This window comes from Haemaphysalis longicornis, unplaced genomic scaffold (assembly GCF_048455015.1).
Source record: "Haemaphysalis longicornis isolate Haplotype H1 unplaced genomic scaffold, Haemaphysalis longicornis Haplotype H1 scaffold_1, whole genome shotgun sequence".
Classification (NCBI taxonomy): domain Eukaryota; kingdom Metazoa; phylum Arthropoda; class Arachnida; order Ixodida; family Ixodidae; genus Haemaphysalis; species Haemaphysalis longicornis.
This window is the reverse complement of record NW_027526203.1, coordinates 417,219,067-417,245,645: the sequence shown is the minus strand read 5'-3', so window position 1 is coordinate 417,245,645 and position 26,579 is coordinate 417,219,067. Positions and strand designations below refer to the sequence as shown.

Here is a 26,579-nt window from a genome sequence, read left to right as displayed (position 1 = left end):
CTGGAAGCGGGCAGCGGCGAGAGAGAGAAGCTTAGGTCGGCTGTGATTCGGGCCTCATGGAACCTCGAAGGGCCTCGCGCGAGCTCGTGATCCATGGCGTGCAAGAGGACGAAGTGCTCGCGTCGGGCTGGGATGTATTAATTCTTGAGGCTGTGACGTAAAGAGCATTTCTTTTGAACAAAATTCTCAGAATTTTTGTTTTCATAAGGATATACCAACTCCAGCTCGTCTTTGCGCATGCTCGGTACTCCTGGTCTTCTTGGTGGAGATTGGACTCTTACTTCGAGTGAGTTTTTTTTTTTAATGCTATAGATTTCCCTACGGCATAACAGGGAGGTTTAAAGGTACAACACTGCACCAGTTGCACGCAGAAAGCCAAGAAATGACCGGTACTGGGGTCCCCATATCCAACGCCTAAGATCGGAGGGTCTCCCAGAATGGAGCCCTGTGCCTCGGAGGTATTAGATTCTGGCGTTTCTAAGACTTGAACAAGTCCACAACAGGTGTTCAACGTCAGCTTCTGGCGCAGCAGTCACACAGAAGGGGCAGGTGTTCGCAAACGGATCGTGGTATCGGGCAGGCCAAGCGTGAGTAACTGCTTGGGATAACGCCACCCTAACTCGAAGCCTCCGTAGCAAGACCTCCTCCCAGCGAGTGAGCCCACTGGGGAGGTCAGTTCCACGCGGTGGAAGTAAAGCACGCGTGGCGCGGTGGAGGTTCTCTTTTTCCACCAACAGTTCTTCTAGGGTAGATACTCTAAGTAGTGGTAGTGGCCGTGGGAGGTCTCTTCGGTGGCAGGCGCGATCTGCCACAGTGTGGGCAAGAAGCATGTCCCGGCGAATCCATGAAACGTAGACAGGACATGGATAAGTGTCCATAATCTCGTGAATGCGTGCGGCCAGGCTTGTACAACGCGCAACGCGACGCAAATCCCGAATCGCTGCCGTTGAGTCCGTGTAAAGTTCCAGCTTGCCCCCAGTAGTCAAAGTCGATGCAAGCCCCTGCAGGCCGCTTCTGGTCAAGAGGTCCAACGAGACAAGAGGTCCAATAGTCACGTGACAGCCGAGTCAAGAGGTACAACGAGTCAAAAGGTCCAATTTGGGTCAAGAGGTACAACGCGTCAAGAGGTCCAACGCGTCGAAAGGCCCAACGCGTCAAGAGGTCCAACGCGTCAAGAGGTCCAACGCGTCAAAAGGTCCAACGCGTCAAAAGGTCCAACGAGCCTCCTTCAGCTCACTTTATAATATCGCTGGATCCAATAAAATGTCCTAGTAATATTCGGTTTAAGTTTTGCGGGTTTAGATTGCGATAAATGGGTGCTTGTGATGGTTACTGATTGTTCTAGCTGTTTTGATGATTCTGTACAATACGACTGCTATATGGTTGTTGGCGAAAAGTAGACAGACATACTGCTAATAATACCCTACTTACACGGGCGCAACGGTCAAGCGAACCGCGGTTACACAAAACCGCAGTTTGCTGCGTTACACGGCAGACGAAACTGCGGTTACCCCGCTAACCATGGTTAACGCAAACTAAGCTTGGCCACCTCAGTTCAGTCACGCTAACCGCAGTTGTCGCAGCCGCAGTGCTCAAAATCGCGCAAGTCAGTTCCGACGCAAGTGGCGGCGCATCAGCGGAGGCGGAAAAAAAAATCACCTGGCGTTCGGAGGAGACGAAGGTTCTCAAATAGCGGGCGCCCCAAAGCTGTGCCCAAGAGGCGCTTTCGTTCTTTGCGTCGCTATCGCAAGCAGCGCGACTGCCCGTCAGCAGCGGCTCGTTTCCCGATCCAACCGATCAACTACGACAAAACCCGTGCTAAATTTGTGAATTCCGCGCGTCGTCCGCCAACAAAAAAAAAAAGGATAAACCATGCAATCGTGAAGCGTTTTCAGCACTCGGAAACGATCGCCGCGCACGTCGGCCGTGCCTGCGAACACGCCGGCGCGCCTGCCCGCACGGATCTCCAAGCGGCTCGAACCGGCCCATACCACCACAGGAATGGACGATGTAGGTATTTCTAATAAATAAATGCCCTTGTTACTGCGGCATCGTCGTTTCCGACAGCGCGCTGAAAGCACAGCACAGCTGATGTAACAGGTCCTGCCGTAGAGGCGTCAGCGTTTGATATTTAGTTTCGGTATTTTTATTATTACCTGTGGCCTGCATAAACGCCGTTGGACCTTCCCTTGTAAAGACAGCCCACAAACTTACTATTTACTCGCATGGTTCGCACTTAACCCAACACAATGGCGTAGTAGGAATAACAAAACGCTATCTACCGCTCTCTGCTTGGCGCCTTATAAATATTCGTAAAGTGTGCTTGAACAATTCTACGAGCATGGATGCAAGTGTAGCATCCTTTATAGAACCTGCAGTGCCAGCAAACGTTCATGCAGTGCGGTTGGCAGCTTGCGGTGATTTGTTAAAGCTTGGACCTCTCGACTCGTTGGACCTTTTGACTCGCCTCAGCCGCGTCAAGAGGTCCACGGTGAGCCAAGAGGTCCAAAGAGACAAGAGGTCCAACGCGTCAAAAGGTCCAATATTGGACCTTTTGACGCGTTGGACCTCTTGACTCATTGGACCTCTTGACTCGGAAGCCCTGCAGGCCATCCCTAATGGCAGTAAGTTCTGCTATCAGGCTTGGGAGTGCACGGAGTGACTCGTACGTGCAGCTTTGATTTAGGGCAGGGTAGGAGGGACACGCCAAGGCCGTGGGGACGAAGCAGTCGTATGCCCCGGCGTCCACAAAAGCCTGGACAACCAGCGGTTGCGACTCAGGCGCCCAGTCAGGGACATGAAGGACGGCATCCGGAGGCTGGTGAAGGCCCGAGGTACGGACGTGTAGCCTTGTCAGAGGCTTGTTGTCCGTCACCTGATGGAACTGCCAGGGCGGGCCTTGCGGCGGAAATCGTATTAGGCGGCTGGCTTATGTACGCGGCGAGAGCTGCTGCCTCTGGAACCAGTCCACGTTTCAGCAGGCGTGCGGAACGATGCTGATGAATGAGTTCATCCAGCGTGTTTAGCTGGGCTTCCGCTTGGAGCTGTGGAATTGGTGTTAGGCGGGGGAGTCCAGTAATAGTGCGCATGGCGGCCCTGTTAATAGCCTCCAGCCGTTCCCAGTCCCCTCGCGTCATGTGCTCGAGTAGAGTTGTTTGTGACTTAGGTATAGCGCCATCGACTGTTTATTTTGTATAGGAGTATACAGAGTCAAAAGAAACTGCCAAATTTTTGCGCAGTTTTCTTTCCTCCAAAAAAAAGGCTACTACTAAGTCCCAGTTAGAGCGTTGTAATAAATTGTCATTAAATGTTATTCTGTCTGGTTTTTACGTTATTTATTTTCTTCTTGTGTTTTTTACTGTTGCCAGAATCCGGCCATCACAATCAAGGCGCATGTATTCCCCTAGTAAGTAAAAGATGGTTTTAAAAGCAGGCGTTTCTAAGCAGGCTGTTTTTTTTTTTCATTTGGAGGAGAGGTACTTTTAACCGGTCATCGCTATGGTACTAAACGAATTGCAATCATTTTTTGCGAGAATACGTTGCCTTAGTGATGGTGTACGAGTCATCAGAGATTTTTCGTTATTTCATCAAGAACATCAAATGTTGGCATAATCGGGCATTATCCGCCATGGAAGTGAACAATTAGTTGCGTATACACTATTCGTAACTCGTTTAAATTTCTTTTTTGCTCTCAAGAACATTCCGTTCGATTATGCCGCTAGGAATGATACGAAGCCAAGGAAAATATTATTTTTGGTTAGTATACATAATGCTCAAGTCGTAGTTTGCAAACGACGATTGTTTTACGTTGTGTGGTTCTCTGTTGTGCACGCTCACGTATACCTGAACTCAGCGTAAAATCTGTACGTAATTAAGTACGTACGCAGGCAAGTCCCTCGCGAAGTTTCACCCTCCCAACTCCCCCTCTCCCCTTTTATATGTGCTGTGTTGTCTTAGGCCACGAAGCACTCCAGGTTGTTTACATGTTACGCTGCTGCACAATCGGTGATGTCACTAGTATGCAGATTTTTGAGGGTGACATTTTCGCGCAATATCATGCATGCCGGAAAGTAATTTCTGTCCACAGTTGCGCACAAGAAGGCATCAACTTGAACGTACAAAATGAGGGAGTACCGTCGGTGGAGACGAAGTATCGGTGCGGGGTCGGTATTCGCGGAGAATCCCGGTATTGTAACTGAGCCGTGTGATTGGTTTGCATAAAAAGAGACTGCGTCTTTTGTTTGGTTTGGTTCACATTTTTGTGTTCGCGTTTCATTTGTCGAAGACTACTACACAATTCACGACGCATTGTGACTATCATCTTCGTGAGCACTAAACGAGGAATGATCCAGACATGTCTGACAGAAAGGGGGGGGGGGAGGTGAGGAATCAAGATCCCGCTCACGAGAGGCAGAATCGACGGACCCTACTCCTCTGTAACGGAGCGAAGGACCGACGGGCGCCATCCTAATCCTCCTGAAGCGTGGATGAGTAGGCCGCAGGGGAACGGGGATGGGGATTAACGGACCCAGCAAGGTGCCATCCGGAGGGATGAGGCGGGTAATCGTGATCCCCCTTTTCAAGAGGGAAGAATGCCTTGTCGTTCGCTCCTCCGGGAGAAGGGAGGAGTGGATCGTAGGGGAGCGTGAGTGCTCACACGTTTATGAATAGTGTGAGCGTTGTTACACTATCCTACAAGGGGTGACCAGCGACTGGGCTATAGACAGACACTAGCGCTTCATCTTCATCTGTACATAATCATCAGCACTAGCTCGTACGCCTGTGCTTCATCATCTTCATTCCTATACATACTCACCATCATGGTGTGTTGGCAATTCTAGCGACTGGAATTCTTCAATAAACGTCGCTCCGAACCTTGGTCTCTCGATATATACGACGGCTATCACATTGTTTTCTCATCCATTCTTTCAAATAGTAATCAATTTTGAATTCTGTGGGGGCCTCTTAGGTCCCTACGCCTTGTTTGCGCCCGTCGTTGGGTATCGCCGGTCGTGGGAGCGGCCATTAAGATCGTTCGTAAAAGCTTTTAATTAATAGGCAAAAAATCGTCGCATGGGTTCGTTGTTAGTTTGCGATTTGGGTCTTTATAGGGACGATGATCAATTAAACGCACCTTTAGCGAAGTTTGGATGCAGTCTTAGCGAGACGTTTTGACGCACTTTTGACGCAGTTTTGATGTGAGAAAGCTTTCGCTCTCAACTTCTTCGCTATCAACTTTTTTTAGGTAAAGTTTTTATTTTATTTTGTTATACTAGTGCCATGAAACGCATGGTGAGCCAATAAAAATTGACCGTGTGCCGAGTGTTTTTTTTTTGTTTTGTTTTAACAGCGGAGCTGTTTAGGCTTGAGCTTGGGCCGGTGGCGTTAGAAAAAAATACGAAAAAAAAAACTGTGCCACCTTTAAAGGGTTTACTACCGCAGATGGGGTATTATAACAGTGAAGCCGGCTTTCGCGCCTACTCGGGTGCGATCGCGAGGGGCGTATGCGTATGCGCACCCCTTACTATACCATTTTAAAGGTGATAGTCTTTCTTGGGCTACTAAAAAGCAAAAAAAAAATTGGCGCAGCTCGTACTAGTGGTGCAAGGCTTAAAAAACAGCGGAGCTGGGGGTTGACATAGCGTCTTCCCCCTGGGATCCGCTGTCACTGTGCGGGACCAAACGTAACGGCCTTGTAAAATCCGGCTAAATTTGAAATTGCCGCACCCCTCAACACTCAGCCTAGCCTGGCAAGAACATCTCAAAACCTAAAAAAAAAAATGAGCAAAGTGTTGCTAAACCTATAAAAACTTAGAAAACTGGAAGAAGCTAGGTCGACCAACAGCTCCGCTGTTTCTCCAGCCTTGCACCCCTAGTGCAAGCTGCGCCAATTTTTTTTTCTTCTGATGCACTGTATGAAACAGTGCGTGCCAAGTGCTTCTTCGTGTTTATGTTTTCTGATCCGTGCTACGAAACAAAACGCGCTGAATACTTCTCTGTATTTTATTCTTCTGTTGTGCGTGCGCTATGGAACGCGTGGAACGCCATGGGACGAGTTAGCAAAGGGTTAGCAGCTGTGGACGCTTTTTGATGACGATATCCGGGTGAGTGGGCGTTCGGTGTACGCCAGCCGGGTGCTTGATTTCGCCAACATAGCCAAGTAATGATTACACGTTAAAAAAACTCATTTAAGCACACCGTCTAGCCCACAGAAGGTGTGCACTTCCCCCGAAGTGAACAGGCAAAGACTGAGCACAATGGACTGAGAAAAATACCAAATAATGATGACGGCAGGTCGCACAAACCGTAAACAGCGGAGAAATGGGGATCAAATGCAGCGCAATCCGGTGGAGTGGCGTCGGAAGAAACTAAAAAAAAAGCCAAACAACAAATAAGAAATTCGGCACGCGGAATCCCCGAGCATGGTCAGGGCGCTATCTATAAAGCCGTCCGGGGCACTGTGTAAGGCTGTGAACTTATCTGCCGCTATTATTTTCACCAGTGCTAAGAAGACTGAGAGCGATACACCAGACAGGGCGGTGGCGTCGTTTGGCGCAAGCCACGTATTCCGCGAGCTTCGCAACAGAAAGAATGAACATACAAGTTAAGGAGAACGCTGCTAGACAACGAAGAACCACGTGGAACGCGGAGATGGCAGCTGTGGCGCTGGGTGTGGCGTTCGGCGAATTAATATCAAGCACGCGCCCCGCTGACACGGGCCAGCGACACAACAGCCACAATTACTGCAGCGCCAAATTTGAAGAAGCACTGAACGGCGTTCAGTATGAACATTCATGCTTTCGCATTCACTAGTCAAGTGTTTAGATGTACTCAGATTTTTACGGCCGCCAGAGTGTGACCACGCCTTCAAGGTGTATCTACCTACCAAGTGAGTAAAAGATGATGGGAAATGCAGGTGTTCCTAAGCAGTCTCTTTGTCTGATTTTAACAGCGATGCTATTTAAGCTGGTGGTTTGGCCGGTGAATGTGCGCAGGAAAACTTCGCCGAGCGATGACGTCATCGCGTGCGCCGGCACCACAGCTTTGCTGTAGCCTTGCCTTGCCTCGCCGCGCTCGGGCGGAATTCGTGTCGCCACCTGCGCGAGGCGCGATACAACTGGCACAAGCACGGCTTTGGAAACGCGTCACGGGTGGCTCACTCTATCGCTTGTTGCGACGAGTGCGGCAGTTTTGACGCTACATAGAGAAGAATCAATGCCAAAATGAAAGAAGCCAAAACGCTGAGAAGCAATAATGTTAATTAACTTCTTAATTATCGTGCCACACGCCAGACCACACAAGCCGAATGGTGGCCACCGAACGAGTTTAAAAAAATTCCCTCGCACTTCCCCGAGGGGAAGAGTGTGTAAGTGCGAATGCACGGTTGTTGATTGCGCGATTACGGTGGATATCGTGATCTTAATGAGTAGTCGAGAGATTACACACACGCACACAACTGTAATGTTCGCGAAAGAGAGATCACACACACACACAACTACAAAGAAAGAAAGATGCATTTATTCACAGACACCTATTTGTGTTGTCGTTGTACTTGATTGCTAGAGCGGATCTCAGCTTTGAAATTTCGTGTCAGTACTCCTTTAAGCGGGTGCATTAGCCCTTCTCACGCCCGATTCCTGGCCAATCCCCCACGTGGGTATGTGCCATGCACAGGCACCTATTTGTGTTGTCGTTGTACTTGATTGCTAGAGCGGATCTCAGCTTTGAAATATCGTGTCAGTACTCCTTTGGCCAATCCCCCACGTGGGTATGTGCCATGTCAGCGGCCTGGCAGCGCGCGCCCATCTCCCCCCGTTGCCAAGGAAGACGAGGAGATTCCTGGCCAATCCCCCATGTGGGTATGTGCCATGTCAGCGGCCAGGCAGCGCGCGCCCATCTCCCCCCGTTGCCAAGGAAGACGAGGAGCGCGCGCACCCGCAGCTGTTGCTATGCGGACGGCGGCGGAATGCGGACGGCGGCGGACGCTTCAGGCTCGCTTAAGAAGTGCATTCGCACTTAAAATTTTGAACAAACCCTCGTCCCGCTGCGCCCTCCGCTACTCTTGGAGATTCACCGCAAAGCCAGTGGGCACGCATACATTGTATATACTTTAATGACCAAGTGTTTATTGCTCTTTGAGGGGTTAACGACGACGCCACGCAGATAGCTTGACAGTTTCGAATCATAACCACGCAGAAAACTTGGCCGAGTCTCCAAGCACGACCATAAACTTAGCCGAACCAAGAATAAGCTAGGTGAGGCCGCCAGCTTTGCTGTTGGCCTAGTCTTCGCGCCACTAGTGCGAAGCCTTAATTCCTTTTTTTGCTTTATTAAGCAGCCTTCATCCATTTTAAAGCAAACGCTTTCCAGTGGGACCGGTGGCGTTCTGTCAAAAGGCTAAAGCGTTTTCCCATAAACCGGTTAGTCGACCGAAAAGCTCTGGTAAGATCTACACGGCGCGTGCGTGACACCGGGCTTGAATTGTGTCAGAACGGTTACTTGAAAATCGCGAAAAAGGTACTGTTCGAGAAATATACATCACACGCATTGATTGTGGAGCTGCAGTACAATAGTATACATTTATCTCATAAACCACGTATCGGTATACATTAGGATCGTTCGTAGAAGCGCTTACTTAGTGCGCGAAAAATCGTCGCGTGTGTCCGTTCTCCATTTGCGATTTGGGTCTTCAAAGGTTTGACGATCGATCGGACGCACTTTCAGCGAAGTTTGCGTGCGCTTTTAGCTTTCGCGCTCCTCTCTACTTTCTTTGGGGCGGGGTGGTAATTCTTTTATCGTATTAAAGCACACCATTAAAGGAACAAAGTTTAGTTAGAAATAATGGTGGAATGGCATTGACAGAAGGCTGCGGATGCCGCGTACTCAGGAGTATTCACCCACCCCCAGAGATGCAGATCTTATGGACCCCTGGACGACACAAGTCCACGGAAGGAGGTGGATCACGTCACTGGCCGCACACTCATACCCCAAGCATTGCCTGAAGAGGACATCGACCCGGATCCGCTACAACCTATCCCCCCCCCTCCTACCTAACCCGCTATCACGACATCCTACGTCATCACAATCCCTCAGGCAATACTTTCCGCCTACCACACCCCAATATTTCACCAATTAAAAAGGGTCTAGACTTTATGGCATACACAAACCAACACTTTTTCCTACGGAACACGCACGTTCGCAACTCAATGCCCCTACTGTCCCCCACCAGCTACAAGGGAGCGAGAGGGAGATATAGCCTTAATAAAGTTATATATATATATATATATATATATATATATATATATATATATATATATATATATATATTGTGCAACGTAACATGGGAATGCACAAACACCCAATTTTACCCTCCAACTCGTCCTCCACCATTGAGCAGAGGACGCATTGACCTTCTCCCGGCTAGAGGACCAGAAGACTCTGATGCCGCTTTTGAAGACACAAAATGCTGCAATTGCCTGAAACAAACGCTTCTAAAGGGGACAATATTTTGGTCGAGTGCTTCAGGACAGTTGAACACTTATCGCAGCACCGCAAACAATGCAACCGTGTGTTCCACCTACTACCAACAACGACAACCTACATTAATCCACACATACACCCTCATTGACTGTGGGGGCACAAACACAACCGAGTCCCACAACGCGCTACCCAGGCAACCCATACCATACGCTATAGTCAGCAAACACCTGACAATATCCTTCGTATAACCTATAGAGCTCGCCCCTCAGAGAACGCAACAGTACTGTACTCAGTTAAAGCTTCTACTGGTCATTTAGAGGACCCACCATCCCGACGTGAAATAAAATGAAGCAAAAGCAAGAAACAGAAGTTATTAGAACGCAACATTACTGGGAGTTATTACAGGACTCCCCCAAGCCTATAGATAAGGCGCACGTCCTTCTTATTCCTCCACACAGCCTCACATGGCGATCCCACTGAACCCGTAACCAACGCTTTTAACGAAACCGCCCGCACCACCCTCCGCGAGACCTCCCTCAAAGATCAATACATACCAAATATGCAGCAGCTACTAAAGGACCTCCGCCATATAGTGAAACACTGTCTACACACCATCCCGACAGCAGCCAGGGGAAAAATATATTTTCCCTAAGAATGTCGCTTCTGCGCCTCTGCTACGAGTTGAACGTACATTTGAATTGATTGAACTACGCACAAACCTAGCAAGTGGACGGGTCCAGCAGCTGCATGATGGGGATTATTGTGAGGAATGAGACCTTCCGCCAACTTGTTCGTTATCTTAATTGTTTTTTTTTTGTTACTTGATATTGATATTTGTTAATACTTAATGCAAGCCCTGCAAAGTGTATTACTTCAAGGGAAACATGCATTCTGAATGCAGTTATTGTTTTTACGTAGGTATTTGAATCGTATGCGTGTAATTTGTGCCCTACGCCGTGATTTGAATTATATTAATGTGCACTTCTCTTATCGTGCATAAAAACTTGGGTCCTTCCTAAACCATTGTATTGCTAATGTAGTCTGTTTCCGATTTCGCGTAACCACGGACCTAACAATTTTTTTTTTTTGAAGTGTGGAAGTTCATAAAGGTACTACACTGCGTATAATACGCCGCAAATGAAACGCGAACACGAAAATATGAATCAGAACACCCGAAATTGAAAAATACGGTTCGTTGAGGTCTAATAATGGCGCGCTATTGCTTTATTCGGAAAGTCACATTTCCGGAATTTGTTTTTGTAACCAAGCCACGCGTCATTTTGACATTTACGGAAAGAAATCGCGCTATTTGCGTGAACTGATTCATATCTTCGTGTTCCCGTTTCATTTGCCGCGTATTGTACGTTTTCATTCCTGCGTTCCCGTGACCTTCCACCCGAATTTTTTCCTCCCTCTCTTCTGTTGCAGGTTTTCTGCCTGATTCGGCGCAGCATCTCCTGCGTGCCTGTTCCCGCAGCCTTCTTTTTGCGTAGAACGAGGTCCGAATGAATATTTCTTTTTTTTAGGGGGAGGGGGGAGGGGGTGAAGGGAGGCTCCGAGGGGGGGGGGGGGGGGTAAAGAGGCGTTATATTGACCCACAACCCATAAAACTACAAGAGCTTGCAGGCGCAGTCATGCGACGCATACATGCAAGTCGGTGCACAAGTGTGGACAAGCTACGCCCACGGACGCCGTCTCTCGTAGCCCGTGCTCGAAGACACACGCGGGGCTGTTCTGCCCATCCGGTGCGGCCTGCCCAAGTTAGCCGTGCCTGCGTAAACGGGCGCGGGGCTTCTTTCTCCGCTCCCCCAGTGAGCCTCGGCGGCGATCTTTCCTGGAATAGTGGCGCCCTGGCAGGGCGGTGCCGCGCACAGCGGGGGCGCCTGTGGCTCGCCTTAACTTAGTTAGCCACTGCCTGGTTGTCGTTTGCCCCCATCGACAACAAACAAACGGTTCGGGCTAGTTTTTGGACACGCGGTGTCGAGTGGGCTGCGGCGGAGTGGGTTGCAGCGAAGCACAACGAAGTGGGGCTACGGGGGGACGCCAGTTCGATATCCCCCGTACGCGCTCGCTACTTAGGGTTCGCATGATAATTAGCACACTAATGGCACGCCGACCGCGCGCTACTTTGTGCTGACGCGAAGAACACGAGGGTTGTTTGCTCAGTGAGCGTGCCGCTCCGGCATGGGCGTGCGTGCCCACGCGAACTTTCCGGACAGCCACGTGTAGTCAGTGAATCGGTAACAACTTAGTTGTTAATCGGGTCCTTTGTAGAGAACACCAGCATAACGCAGAAAAAGGCGGCAGCAAACTTCTCCGCACGTGTTAATGTTTTCGACGTACTCTGCCACAATATCGCTCAAGCCTTTACAGAGAAAGCATTTTCTTTCTTTTAGAAGTGGTCACGGGCCCCTCCCCCCCGTGCAGCATGCAGCCTGTAGGGCTTCTTTGCACAGCACTAAATGTTCAGATAGCTTGCTTTTTTTTTTCTTTTTGCTCAACCTCAAAACTGGGGACAAAAGGCAAGGACAGCAGGTATACATATCGATCACGATTTATTTGAGGCGCAATTGGAGGCGCAAAAATTTCCGAATACGCCAGTCGTCCACAACACTTCCACTCTCTTGTCCCGTATACATAGTGTCCTCTGTATCACGTAATGTCGGGTTCACTTGTAATGATGCAGTTCCGTGCAACCTTACTCGATGAGTTTTTTGCCTTTACTGTCCGACACCGCTTTCATCAGGACAAAGTGGCTCCTGACACACCCATGGTACAGACTCTCTTCGTTTGAGCGGCCATGTTTGAGATCCAATGCTTTATAACTCCTATGAGTATTTGTAATGAAAGGTTTTTTAGCGTGTTTCCTAAAGGACACAAAGAATATATAATGCCGTTGGGTTGTCAAAACGCGCTGCTATTTCCAAAAGTAGCCGAATGGGACTTTTAACGCGTATACCACGATTTCAATGCACACATACCTGACGTACATAATCGCGATAGCTATAATCAATGAAACTAACACTATGACTAGAAAACTGCGCTGTACGAAACAATCAAAACGCTAGAGCAATTGCGTGAAAAATAAAGGGAGAATGGTTTATAATCAAACAAACGAGAAAAAAAAATTAAAACGTTTTCTCACCTGGCAAACAACCAATAGCTATTATTGCCCAGACTTTTAGAGATTGGCTCTGCACTCACCGAAGAAATATTTCATTTAAAAAAGTAATTTAAGCGTTCGGTGAAGCGTTTTGAGCAAAACAAAGCAAAAACAAATTACAATCTTAGGAACACTTCACCGTAGCCTGTTTGGACTACACTGCCAGTGAGTGGTTCCAAAGCTTTCACAAATTTGTTATCTTTGCTTTATTTTCCGTTACCCGGCTGGCATCACTTTGTTTCGTATTCGTCCATCTACTGTTTACCGCTGCTGTGTAAACAAAGAGATTGAAGGCATAAAAAGACTGCAACTATAGAAAGTAAGGATTAGAAGCGAAAGTGGAGCTGGAACGTAAAAAGTGTTGCGTCTTTTCAGCTTCTTCCCATTGTGAGATAAAAACATAAATATGAGGATATAAAGACTCGCACACAAAGACAGGGAATCTGTCTGTCTGTCTGTCTGTCTGTCTGTCTGTCTGTCTGTCTGTCTGTCTGTCTGTCTGTCTCTGTCTGTCTGTCTGCGTAACTGGAATCAGCCAGAAATGTCACTGGTGAGCCTGCTCACTTATAACACTGCTTTGTGCCCCCTTAATCGTCACTGCTGATGTTGTGCAGCACTGAATTTGAAACAATTTGTTCGACATTTGCGCTCGCTTTTTTTTTTCTTTTGAGGGGTAGCGGGGTAATAAACTAACAAAAACTAGGCCACGCTGGACTTGAAGGAGTTACTAAAGGCTGGTCCTTTAAAAGCAAACAAGGTTGTGTTTCGTCTTCATGGCCCCTTTAAATGGTAAGATTGGGCGTGTGGTGAGAGTCAACAATGCAGTTAATGCTGAGGGGTTGGTGCGAACACATTTTTAGAAATATCTTCTTGAAATAAACTTCCAACACAATGACACCTATTTCCCAGCAAACCTCAAGACCGTTTCGCAATGCTGACATAAGACACTATCGCTCTCCTGTATGAGTAAGGCTAACACATACAAAATTATGAAAATGGTTTGGGGCCCTAGCTACTCAGAGAATTCGGAAAGTCTGGACAAGCTCTACAAAAACACGCACATATCGCATTTGAGGCGCATCCTTGAATGAAAAGAAAAATACTATTTTTCCTTGTTTGAACCCCATCCTACCTTTGGAAACGTCACATCTTTCCAATATCCTGTAAAGTTATTAAATCTACTGGAGTAATAATTCGCTGGGTGGGACAAACCGTAACAGGAGCTCTTTGTGGCATCAGCGCTCGTGTGGCGGTCTCCTTCGCTGCATTGTTTGGTGGCACAGAGACAGTGAAAGTTGGGACATTGGCTTTGCCTTCAGTCCTTCCGGTAAGCTCATGTCACCGTTCATTCGCGTCTGTCACAGGCCTCGCGCGAAATGTATCACTCCAGCGTGGTTAGCCCACGCGACTAGAGAGAGTACCCATTTTCTCGAATGCACCACGATCACGACGGCGAAAGCAGCAGAAATGAAGCAAAGCAGAGCGGACGAGACCCACCCCGGTGCCAGGCGCCCTAGTAACCGGCGGTGTTAAGTAAGAAAATCCTAAAGAGTGTCATAAAGCGTCCCTCCCCCCTCCCCCCTTCCCCTTCCCCAGAAAACTTCTGCGTACTCTACCAGCGCTTCCAGATGCTCCAAGCGAGGGGGTTCCACACAACAGAGACCCTCCTTCCGTTAGCTCGACGCGGCTACGAGAAGTATTGAGAACATTCTAGCAACTCTATGAAAACGTTGACACCCAAAAAAGTATATCACTACAAAAAAAGAAGGAACAGCGCCCGAACAGGGACTCGAACCCTGGACCGTTAGGTTAAAAGCCTAACGCTCTACCGACTGAGCTATCCGGGCCAACAAGCGCAGAGAGTCTGCTTCAAAAAGACACACCAGGCGCACTGAAACTCGCATCGGGCGTTTAAAGACTAAGCCTCTAACTGACCATAGAAGTCAGCTGCCATCAAACAAGGCTACTTGGGCTCCATGGCTTTTCACCGTGATCAACGCGGCAGCCATCTGCGAACGCTTATCTCTTTGGGTACCTCACATAGGAAGATACACTGCAAGCTTCGAAACAGCCTTCGTTCCCAGAGCCGATTGACTATCGAGCACTTCTTCAATCGCGCTCTAAAGGCTGGTCGCAAAGACTCTTGCGTTGAGTTTGGGCGGATTGCGCATGGTGTAGCGTTATTTCCTGCTTGACGTTCATAGTTGTGCGTACGGATGTTTAGACTTGTTTATTCCCTTTCGTTCATTTGCATTTCATTCAAGTAGCCGGCATGCACGTTACAATAATTGTGTTCTGAATTGACTTTAATTTGTATTTTTTCTAGCATTTTCCCAAGCCGCACAGTAAAGACTGCGTTGTTGCCTATTCGGGGAAGGGACCCACTACTTTCTTAACTGCTACCAGCGAGCGCTGGGCATCGAGGACCAACTCATTTACAACTGGTTACTAGCGGAGGATTCGTTCTCCTACTGATGCACCCAAGCCCTGTGACAGCGCCATCCTGATGACGAGCCTGTTCAGCAGTGCATTGTTGATGGCGACGACAGAATCGGACCAAACATAACTGCTGCATCGCCGACATAAACTTCACGCGTAGGTTGCTCCTTACAAAAGAGTATTGCAAGGTTAAGTTTTAAATGTCAGCGCTCGCAATGCTCTAAAGCTGGCAAACTTTATTTCAACGATTAATGAGCAAGATTTATTCTTGATCAGCCTGAAAAAAATTAACCCTGCTGACCATAATGAAAGCTTCCCAGCGCACTGCCCCCCGTACATATTTTTAAGGTCTCGTGTAAGCGTTCCTGGCAAGAAAAAGAAGTTTGGAGGACTGTCATGGGCTCATGGGCGTCGGCAGGATTTTGTTTTGAGGCGGGCAAATTCGTTGCACCGCCGTCGGAGGAAGGGGGGGGGGGGGTAAAATATCAGTAAAATTCTACAACATGCAACGGTCATGTGAAGAAAGCTGGTTTTTGTTATTAACTTTTTAAGAATAAGGAGCGTTAAGAATTACGTATCAAGATATATATTAAAGCTCATACATCACAAGAAACGACTGCGTTACATAACGGCAACATTTTCGATCGAAGGCACAAGTTTTTGAAACAATTGTCTCGCACCGATCAGATAGCCATGTAAAATGATGATATGGGGCAAGATAGGAAACAGTTGCTATTTTCCTTATGCAAACTCTTCCTCAAAGTCACAAATTCATAACTATGATCACCTTGCGCCCACAGGTGCACGCATCCCAAAGTGGTTATCTCTGAGAACGCTCTTTGCCTGCCTCTCCTTTTAAGTTTTTTCCGCGATGTATATAGCTGAAGCATGCCGAGTCCAGCCAGACGATTGTCGGACACCATCGAACGAAGCCATGCTTTCACCCACCGAATCACGTTAAACGAACGTTCGATTAGGACACCACGTCGTGGGGAGTAAGATGACCGTTTGCATAGCGCGACTGGTATAGGGATGTATCTCCTGGGTGAACGCCAGGAGATCCGTAATGTATTTATTGAAGCCTGTGTTCTTGTAAGATTGACGCCAATGTTTAGCTTCACAGTCTAAGTTGTCTAAATAGTACTATTTCTTAACTGATTCGCCGAGCTTTGTTTTTCAATCTTGCTCGTCCCGACGCCTTTAGGTGATGCAACAACAGTAAAACAAATCGTCGGTGCCTCCAAAGTTTTCATCTCGGGCTTATAGCAGAGAGTCCAAGTAAGGAATGAAGAAGCTACGAGTATTCTTCCGCAGTTCTGGAGTGTTTGGCCGGCATGTATTTGGCGCGCAATGATGTGCTTGCTTCACTCCGGATTCTGTGCAAAGCTGTCCTGCTGTCTCCTTGCTCTCTGCACGTAGGTGCGTAAAGCCTTCTTCCGCTGTTATACTGTGTTCGCTCAATGCTTCTGTCAGGAGACAGCGTGTGCTGCTTCACCTATGCAAAAGAGAAAATAGCAAACAATTTCGAGCAAAATTCGTTCACCGTTGGGTTGTTCTTCGATTTTAGGAAGGCCTTTGATTCGATTCGGCATGATGTATTGTACCATAAACTCCCCTTATATGGAATCCGTGGTGTCACATTAAATTTGATCACCAGCTACTTGTGTGATCGCTTACAGTTCACTTGCCTTAATGGGTATCGATCGTCGATGAGACAAATTTTATACAAGGTCCCGCAAGGCTCTATTTTGGACCCATTGTTTTTTCTGCTTTACATAAATGACATTGTACATATACCTTTGACTCCAAACATTACGTTGTATGTCGACGATACGAGTGCTTTTTTTTTTTTTCTGGAAGGTGTTTGCGTGACGTTGAGTCGTCAGTCAATACTTGGCTTCACGAATTGTCAAGTTGGCTAATCTGCAATCATCTTCAGCTAAACGTTAATAAGACCAAATTTGTTGTTTTTAAGTCCAAGAATAAACCTGACAACTGCATTATATCCCTAGAATTTCGTAACTCCGTAATTGGACGTGTGTCCACATACAAATTTTTGGGTGTTCTCTTCAACGAAAATTTAAATTGGACATAGCATGCAAATAAAGTTCACGCAATGTCTCGGCCTATAGGAATGTTATTCAAAATCAAGTGTCTGATTCCTGCCTGGTTGATGCGTCAGTTATACCATGCTCTTGAGCAGTCGCACCTTCATTATTGCCTTTTAGTTTGGGGTACCACAAACGTAACAAATTTAGACAGGCTGTTAATTTTACAAAAAAGGCAGTTCGATGCATAGAGAATGTGCCCAGCTCACACCACTCGAAGCCGTTGTTTTTAAAACACAGCTTGCTGCTTAAAGTAACTCAGTTGTTCGAGCTTAAACTTCCTGTTCATATTCGCAGCGAAATGAATAGAGACGCACTGTTTCTTGATCCCTACACTCCAATTAACACCCGTTAGAATCTTCGACCAGGGGCTCTTAAGACCCCATTTATTATAAAAAACTATGGTGCACAAAAAATAGACTATATAATACCCCGTTTTCTAATAAAAACCCAGTCATATTCCACATGATTTTTCAATTCACCTCGCTGCTCAGCCCTAAACGAAATATAAAGCGACATTTTTTCACTTTAATTTCTAGAAGGGTGCACTGGTTTCTTTTTTTAATGCAATGTTTAATGTTTTAATGTTCATGTTTAATGTTTAATGTTTTTCATGTTTCTTTTTTTAATGGCGCGCCTCATCGCCTACGTTGCGTCGGCGCGTTAAACCCTACAATCAATCAATCATATCTTTGTTTATATTGCCTTCTTGCGCTCCTGCTGAAGAAAACCCAACAGAAGCGCCCCCCTTTGGTGGTCCCTTTTTTGATGGTCGCAATGAACGCTCTAAAATGTTTCTGATCACCTTTTTCACCTTTTTCACCGGGTGCCTCTTTTGCACCCCCCTGCTGACGCCCATGAGGACTGTTTCTTTTAACTGGGCCCGATACCGTTATCAGGCCCCGTTAATTCGTATGAAAATTCTCCAAGCCGTGAAACTTTTCTGCAGCTCGCGCGCCACCTGTTTGGGCAGCTCCCTACGATCCCGAGGGTCTCAATGGGCGCCACAAGGTGTAGCTACGAAATTTTTTGCTCGCTCTGATTTTTCGCTCACGGTCGACGCCGCCGATGCGATGTTGGCTTTTCTGCGACGCGGGGTCCTTATAGCTACGCGTTAAAATTGCTTGGACACGGAAAAAATGTAACTTCTTTGCTTTAGCATGTGTGATTGCTTAAAAAATTTAGTTTAAATCTACATGTTAAGCCCACTAAGGGGAATTCGACCTCGATCGCTACAGGGGAGGTAAAATCTACATCTTTTGCATTACCTTTCGCTGCCTTTTTCTTCTCTTCAACACTGCACGCACACACCTTCATACTTTCTCTTTTGCAGCGGCAAGCTGCTATCCTTGTACCTCGGGAAAATAGCGTCCGGTTCCCCTTTTATCGGGCACCGTTGCAATATTAATGGAGAGAGTTCAGTGGAACCACAAAAGCGACAAAGGGCTCCTTTGCTGTGGCGATGAATAATAAGAACGTGCAGATGGAAGTAATTGGCAGCGGTACAAATCGCCGTACGCCATGGTTATACAATAAATACAGTAAATACAACTGCAATACAGTAAAATCGGTAGCAAGGTCACCCGGTAAAAACTACACTGCCAGTGAACAACTTGATCGCAGACATGCCCGCAAGAGAGCGCGCGCGGGGGGACGGTGGCTTTAAATGAACGAAGAAAGGAAGCGAGACGATGTCGCACGCATATTGTGCAGCGTGTAGCAGACGCTCCACGTGGATCACAGTAAACGAAGGGAGCAGACGACTTGAATGGAGAAACGAGGCCATTTGACATGCGGTTCCGGAAAAATCCGTTCGGATATACCACGTCGTCGCATAATCGTATCAGCTGTCTCCCTATTTCGCATTACTGGTGCATATAACCGCCTGCCCTTTTTATATCAAAGTAATATGAGAATAAACTCATTTATTTTAATGTTTATCGGCTAAAGCTATCATATAACAATACGCAGAGGCAGCACTATTCCTCTGCCTAAACCTTGCATTTAGGCTGCAGCTGTTAATGTGGGTGTGTCTGGGAGTGCCATTCCGCTCAATGTAGACACAAAACCCTTGGTCACGTGACCTTCGGCTCTCTCCGCTGCGACAGCGACGAGGAGGAGGCCTGTGTGGGAACGAGAAGGCGCTTAACGGGAGACCGGGTTACGTATCGCAAGAACGCTTTCTCTCCCTGCCCCGTTCGTTAGGCTCTCTCGGCGGCGACACGATGTGTCCTTCGGTAGCCGGCCATTACGCCGCCCGTTCGAACAAAGCGGCGATGGCCACCGCTTTCTCAGGAGCTCTCTGGGCGATAGCGCGATACGTTTATCGGCCATTACCTGACCGGCTCGAACGATGCGGGAAGAAGAAGATCGAGTTCGGGACGCTAATGGAAAGCATCCGCAGCGCAAAGGGTTTCGTCGGCTCTTTACCGACAACCTTGCCCGAATCACTCGCAATCTATATGGTTGTCCCTGGATTAGTAACAATGTCCTGCCGGCCACTGCCGAGTACACATGGGCGCTAATGCTAATAATGTGCGTGCGGCTTATACAACTAACAGTGTGCGTTCGTGCGTGCGTGCGTGTGTGTGGGCGCGCTTAACCAACGTAATAAAAATTACTCGAGGCGCTTAAGTCTGCTCACGTGCTACGAAGTTAAAGCCTAGTGGTGCTTATCGAGGACTTCTTTACTGCTGCACCGTTTTTGCATTCTATTCTTCGCTTTCGTTTCACCGTTTTCTGGCGCTAATTACTTCAACAGGCAGACTGGCAACACTTCACGCCCCAGCTTTCCCAGAATCAGAATTCTCTGTGGCTGGCTGCCCCCATTGTATTCACGTGCCGTTACGTTCCTTCGTCACGCAACAGGAAGTGAGCAACGCACGCACTAGTCAACTCATGTTCCGCCGCTGGCAGCTTGCTGTGTAGCCTGGTGGTAACGCATTCGACTGCTACGCTGGAGCACCGGGCTCGACTCCCGACTCCCACACGGACTTAAATGTTTGTTTTTTTACCTTAAAAAGCGGCTGCCATTTTCTCAACGCAGTTTTTTTTTATTCGAAAGTTTGTCCAGCGGCATAACAGTGTACGGGCTCACAGGTGCACGAACAAGTTTGCTTGGTACAGAAGTTCTCGATGAAACGGTCCATGAGCTCAGCGCTGTAGGTCTATAGAGGGCGGTCCTGGGTGGAGGCCGGCTGCACGGAGGTGCCGTAGTCGGATCTGATGCAGTCCCGGGCAGGTCCACAGCAGATGCTGCACATTCTGTGGAACAGCTGTATCGCTGGCATATGTAAAATGGGGTGAACGGGAGGCCCTCAACGGGTCATGCGGGCTTCAAAGGAGCAGACTGAACGCGTGTTAAAACTATAGCACAGGATGATCGCATACAATGGAGGCATTCTTACAGCGAAGCTGTATATGCCTTGGTTTCGACGTAACAGCGTACGTGGATAAATCGGCGTAAACCGGAATTTTTTGGCCCCTAACAGCCAATGTTCTGTTTCCTTCTTGAAAGGCTGCTGGAGTGTCGTTTTTGCCGATGTTTTTCCTGTCCAGCCAGAATGGATTCCGGAACACCTTGCCAGGTACCTTTCAGGTCTAAGCACGCGCACATGACCGGTTGCCGGTTATTCGTTCACGGGTGAGCGTGCACACGCAACCAGGCTTCATGCGCTCGCCGATGGCACACTCGTTCTGCTTGTGGGAGATTTATACGTGGACGTCTCACAGCCCGATGCGACCCGATGCGGCCCGATGTCCTCCGAGGTCGAGTGGTTTCGGTTGGTTTCTTGCACATACAGTAAGATGCCTACGATGCGGGACCAAAACGGACGGCCCCTGTTTGTCCGCTAGAATAAAACTCTAGCCCTTCCAACCCTCCCTCAGCAAGGAAGCATGCTCAATCGCACATTACAAAAAGAAGCGCGTTTTGTTTCATGCACTCCTAGCACAGCGCCCAGTTTCGCTGACCATTGTTCCTCACAGCGTGGAAGCCACTGATTTTTTTACAATTGGGGCTGCTTGGACCTATTCTGGTTCGTTTTCGCTGTTATGAAGTTCGGGTTATTTGTATGCTATAGGTAGGTTTATCTGGTCATCCTCCTTCACAGAGTGTAAAGGCACTAAACTTTTTTATAATATGCGGAGAATATATCCTGGTGAACACTCTCAGATTTTCTTGCAGTCTCCTTTTTGGTGGCTCAGCGGTCATGGCGTTGTGCTGCTGAGCACAAGGACGCAGGATCGATTCCCGGCCGTGGCGGCCGCTTTTCTGGTGGAGGCGAAAAGTGAAAACGCTCGTGTGTTGGAGAATTCGGCGCACGTTAAAGATCCCCAGGTGGTCAAAAAATAATCCGGAGCCCTCCACTACGGCGCGCCTCATCGCCTGTGTAGCGTGTTAACCCTTTCAGCGTCTTTTTGGTGGTTGGTTGTAGATAGAGGTTTTCGTTGGAGTTTGGCTGTTGATGCTTAGCAGAGCTTGTGGTCACATTTAGTGAAGGCCTTTCGTTTTCTGGTGTTGTATATATTCTTTTACTTTCGGGAGGTAAAAAAAATGTAGCTGTGGTGAACCTGACTTTTAAATGCCTAATTCAAAAGCATTTCTACGTGGACTCAACGAGGAAACCCGTTTGTCTGTCTGTCTGTCTGTCTGTCTAACGCTGCGTCACACTTTCGTCGAATACGAAAATGCTATTAATAAGAGGCCCTGGTGGAGGAGGGGGAGGAGGAAAAAACTTTATTCAAACGCAACATTAAGCGTCGAGAATGTCCCGGGCCAGGTTCACCAACGCCAACTGGTCCGTGAGCTGGTCCGAGGATAGCCAAGTCCGCCACGTTGAAGGAGGAGGGTGGGGAAAATGTGGGGATTGAATTGCATTGGGGTGTTACTATTTTCATATAGGACCGCCTGCAGTACGTCTGAAATAGCGTCTTTCCAGCAGTGCATTTGTGTATAGTAACGAAACCGACTATTAATGGTCTCGGTGCCTAGCGTTGTATAGGGATACATGGGGTTATATAATGGAGGAATTTATCGAAGGCCCTTGGGCCTTAGTGTAATAACAGACTGCTCTCGCGACCATAAATATGTTTTGGAACGGCAAATATAGGGCGAGATGTCGGGTTCAACCGTACTTATGTGAATTTCCCTCAGGCAGAAATCTTTTGGAAAGCTGGGTTTTACCCGGAAATGAAAAAAACCTGAATATAGCGTTTGCATGGCCCAGAAGGAAGAAATGGAGCTTGTTAGAAGTGTCCACATAGGTGTTCTGTGCAGCGTAGGGTCGGATTTAGCGGCCGCAGGGGCACATTTGAAGTGTTCTGCGGTGTCTTGAGAGCCTGTAGTAGCAGGTTTCCTTTACTCGCATATACCTTGGCGATTAGTACCTGGCCGCCACGTGGGAGGTCTGCTCGCAGTGGTCAGTGGCACTCCTTTGCCGTCTTCCTCTGGACTGCACTCGAGAGATCGGAAGCACTCGACGGGCTCCGAGGGGCGGGACGTGTTTGAAGCCGTAAAACTCGTCGGCTTTCTCGTTCTCTCGAAGGCCAGATGACCAGGCACGTTCGATACGAACCTCGATTTCTTTTGCAATTTGGTTGTGTAGAATTTTATCCTGATGCTCTGCTCAGTCATGTTCGTTATCATGGGTTACTGAAGCACCATTGCTGCCGTCATATGGGAATATTTTTCTCGTGTCCTGCGGTTCTGCAACACCGGAGGCCAGATTGGCACGTCACGCATAAAAGTAACGCGTTGCTTGTATTTATTTACTTTTTTAGTAGCGAAGTAACGACTGAGTTATCTCCATTGAACAAGAATGGGTAACATATACTGAATACTTTTTAGGCCGAGTTATGATTAACGGTATGTAGTTTCTATTGGACAGGAACGACCTTGTTTAACCCACACACTGTCACGACTTCAAAGCCACTGACGCTAGCCACCGAGGTACTAACGCTACAACTATAGGTTGCACAAAGAACAGAAAAAAACGCATGAAAACTAATTTTCTCTTAATCCATGTCCTCCTCTTTTCCCCCACTGAGAGATCAGTGTGCGTTCAATTTCCCCGAAATGTATCTCTACATTTCCGAGGATTCACGAGCTGTTTTTGTAAATTAAACTCTGTCGTTCCTTCAGCGTCTCCTGAGAGAGAGAGAGAGAGAGAGAGAGAGAGAGAGAGAGAGAGAGAGAGAGAGAGAGAGAGAGAGAGAGAGAGAGAGAGAGAGAGAGAGAGAGAGAGAGAGAGAGAGAGAGAACTTTAGGATAATGACAGGCAAGCCCAGCAGCGAGCTCGGCCTTCTACTCTATACGCAAGGGAAAGACGGTGAAAATGGGTGGAGCACGCGAGCCCCCCAAAAACCGCACGCAAAATCTCACAAACGCGCGAACGCACCTAAACGCACGCGCGGGAGTATGACGAGGGTTAAAGTTCGCAAAATTTGGTCCAAGAGATGTCTCTAAGAATGCATGGAAATATCACCCTTCGCAATTTAGAAAGCCGTATGTAGCTTAATTTTATAGTGACGTTTCATTCACAACGATAAACCTGCAATAGCGTGTGATTCAGTCGTTAGCATAACGAGGTGTTATATAACTTGCTAGTTTCGAGTTAAAGGTACGCGTTACTTTGTAGTTACAGTAAGGACCAACGTAGACGTAGTTACTTTTTTGGATGAGTAACGGTAGCGATATTCAGTTAGTTATTTAGTAATGCGTGCACACCTGCCAGAGGCTCAGCCTAGTCTAAGCCGGATTCATCACGCGGGCTTCTTGCTCGAATATGTTGGTTCTTCAGTTCTCTGATATATTTTATGTCGTACATCTTGAATGGAGGCCACTAAAGTCTCCAAATATGTCGTTGTGTGTCCCTTGAAATGCTGATTTCTTGCGGTTGCTGCTCCGTGTTATACAGGTTATTGCGGCCCGTAGGGTGTACGTGTCGAGCAAAGCCTAAGGGGATCTTTCTGCCACTGGGCTCGGCGTCCGTTATTTCGACGTCGAGCCACGGTGCTTAGTGCTAAGCGAGTGCATGGGCAAAACGCAATGAGTAGACTTGGCTAGCAATGTGAAAATGTTCAAGTTGTGGCTAGCTGGTGATCCCCATCGTGCGATCTCGAGCGCCGATTTTAATAAGGACGAAAGAGGGCGGACGTACACAATGCGCAGCTTGTACGCGTCCCCGTTCAAATTGGTGCTAAAAGAATCACAATATAAACTCGCTACATGCGAAAGCTTTTGCACTTTCAGGGACTGGAGGCCGTTTTCTTCAGCGTCTCTTAATCCGTCACGCGGAACTTCGATTTGAGGGGGAAGCTTTGCGTGTAGAATTTTGATGTCGTGGGCCTATGTGGCTGGGGGAAGCTATCGTCAAAATAGCTCTATGAAAATGCGAGCAACCTCACTAGTAGCCCTTCCAATTTGTTAGTGATTTTACTGATGTCGTGTATGGTTAATAATGTATAGTTTGATGCATCTATTCTGCTTAACGTACCTACTCTGCAGGGCTATTATTCTTACTGATTCGAGTTGTGAGCTCGCGGATTCATCGTCTATACCGCCTTAGGATTATTTTACTGTTAATGTTCGAAACTGCCGGGTTATATTCACATTTTTTTCCAAGGTAAAGATATTGTGTCTTGGAAGATGATAGTTCGAGTTCGTTTGATATAATTCGCCATCACGACGAGAGCCTCCTGAACGAGAGCCTCTTATTTTGATGGGTACGTTACCCGGCAAGCTTTTGACAAAGTTGGTATTTTTCTTGGATACGGCCTTTGGATGATCGCTATTATCGCAACATGAGTCTCAGAGAGAGCAACCGGCTCTATACCCACCGTTCGGTTATCCCTATCTCACCTGTTGTTTGCATGTGTTGAAATCAAAGGAATATAAGCTTGTCAATCATGGCGCGTAGTTATTCAAGCTCTCCCACGGCTGAACCCCACCCTCTGTCCCAAATTGGGGACGAGAGTATGAGTACCTTCTGGAAGGGGTCCATCATGGTCAAAATTTGCATTTTTAATGGCCATGATTGGTATTTATGTTTTCCATACCAAACTGAAGAACAGCTAGCAGTCTCGAACTGCCCGACGCAGGCTTCATGAACGCCGCAGTAAAGCCCCGCACAATTTGCTTTGCTCAGGGCACCAAAGCATGCAAAACAGTTTATACGTCCTGAACCCCGCTCGAGCAATCTACCAAGCAATTTATTGCTTGGTAGATCATTCCACAATCTTTGCTTTGGATGGAACCAATCAAACTCGAGCTGAATGAACGGACCCCAATGCGGCACAAGCCACGTCTCGGCGCCGGATGTTAGGTTTACATCAGCAGGCCTCAGCCGATGACGTCACAACAAAGTTTTCTGGTAGCCTCCTATATATATCCGGTAGTTGCATGTTCCTCCTCAAATAACGCCCTCCAGCCATCCATGCTACTTCTAAAACAGCATTCGTGCTTTCACTATCATTTTTATTAAAAAACCGTATTGAAGAAACACTTTATATGTACATTAATGCATTTTTTTTCTTTCTAGGTAAGTTCTATTGTTGATAGGAATCCAAAGTCGCGTCTCATAGTGAGTACTGGAACTCGTTAGTTGATTGTTACGCCTGGTTGGCTCATACGGTCACCAAGAAAATTATACGTCCCTGTTTAAAAGAAATGGTTGAATGTATGTGTTTCCTTTTGTTGGGAAACCGTTCTTTTGCTTCGCAGCCACTCCAGTAATGACCTGAAACCTTGCATTTACAGTCATTCCTTGTTTCCTAGCTACCATGCACCACCTTGTCTTCATCAAGCCCACTATCGCCATCTGTAGGACCAGTTCCAAAACTAAAGCAGTGGTACGCATGGCGCCAGCGTGCTCAACTTTCGAACTCTTCTCTTTTAGACTGCAGCGATCTTTCGCATCAACTGGCAACAGGAAAGGCGAACATCCTGAGACCCTCTATTTGCAACTTGAAACTCCTGAATTTTACAGAAATTTAAATTCTTCTCTCCGCCGTTCGCCCACCCCCAAAACGCTTTCAAGGAAGCGTTTCTGTTTGCGCGCGTTATAAAGCGAAACATTTTTTAAGGGATCAGTCACTAAAGGGTACAATTTGAGTACATCGCGTTTTAGTGAATACAAATGCAAGACTCTTCACAGCCGCAGTTACTTAGAGACGCAAAAAAAAGGGGCTAAGAGCGGGAAAACTGGCGCCGCCCCGTACATTTATTATTGTACGCACACGCACTACGACTTTTGTGACGCCACAAATCGTGAATGGCGAAATAAGTTGGGAGGGCTTATTTAGGCATTCTTTCAAGGAACAGTGAGTTAACGGCCTACAAAAATGAAACTTATCGCATCTGGAAACTTTTGTTGAACATGTGATTTTAT

The 26,579-nt window shown here is 47.5% G+C and overlaps 1 non-coding gene across 1 annotated transcript; it reads right to left on the bottom strand.

The window, feature by feature from the left end:
• Positions 1 to 14,417: 14,417 nt before the first annotated feature.
• Positions 14,418 to 14,490, bottom strand: Trnak-uuu (transfer RNA lysine (anticodon UUU)). The gene has a single exon. It is a non-coding gene; the product is annotated as a tRNA-Lys (tRNA).
• Positions 14,491 to 26,579: the final 12,089 nt, after the last annotated feature.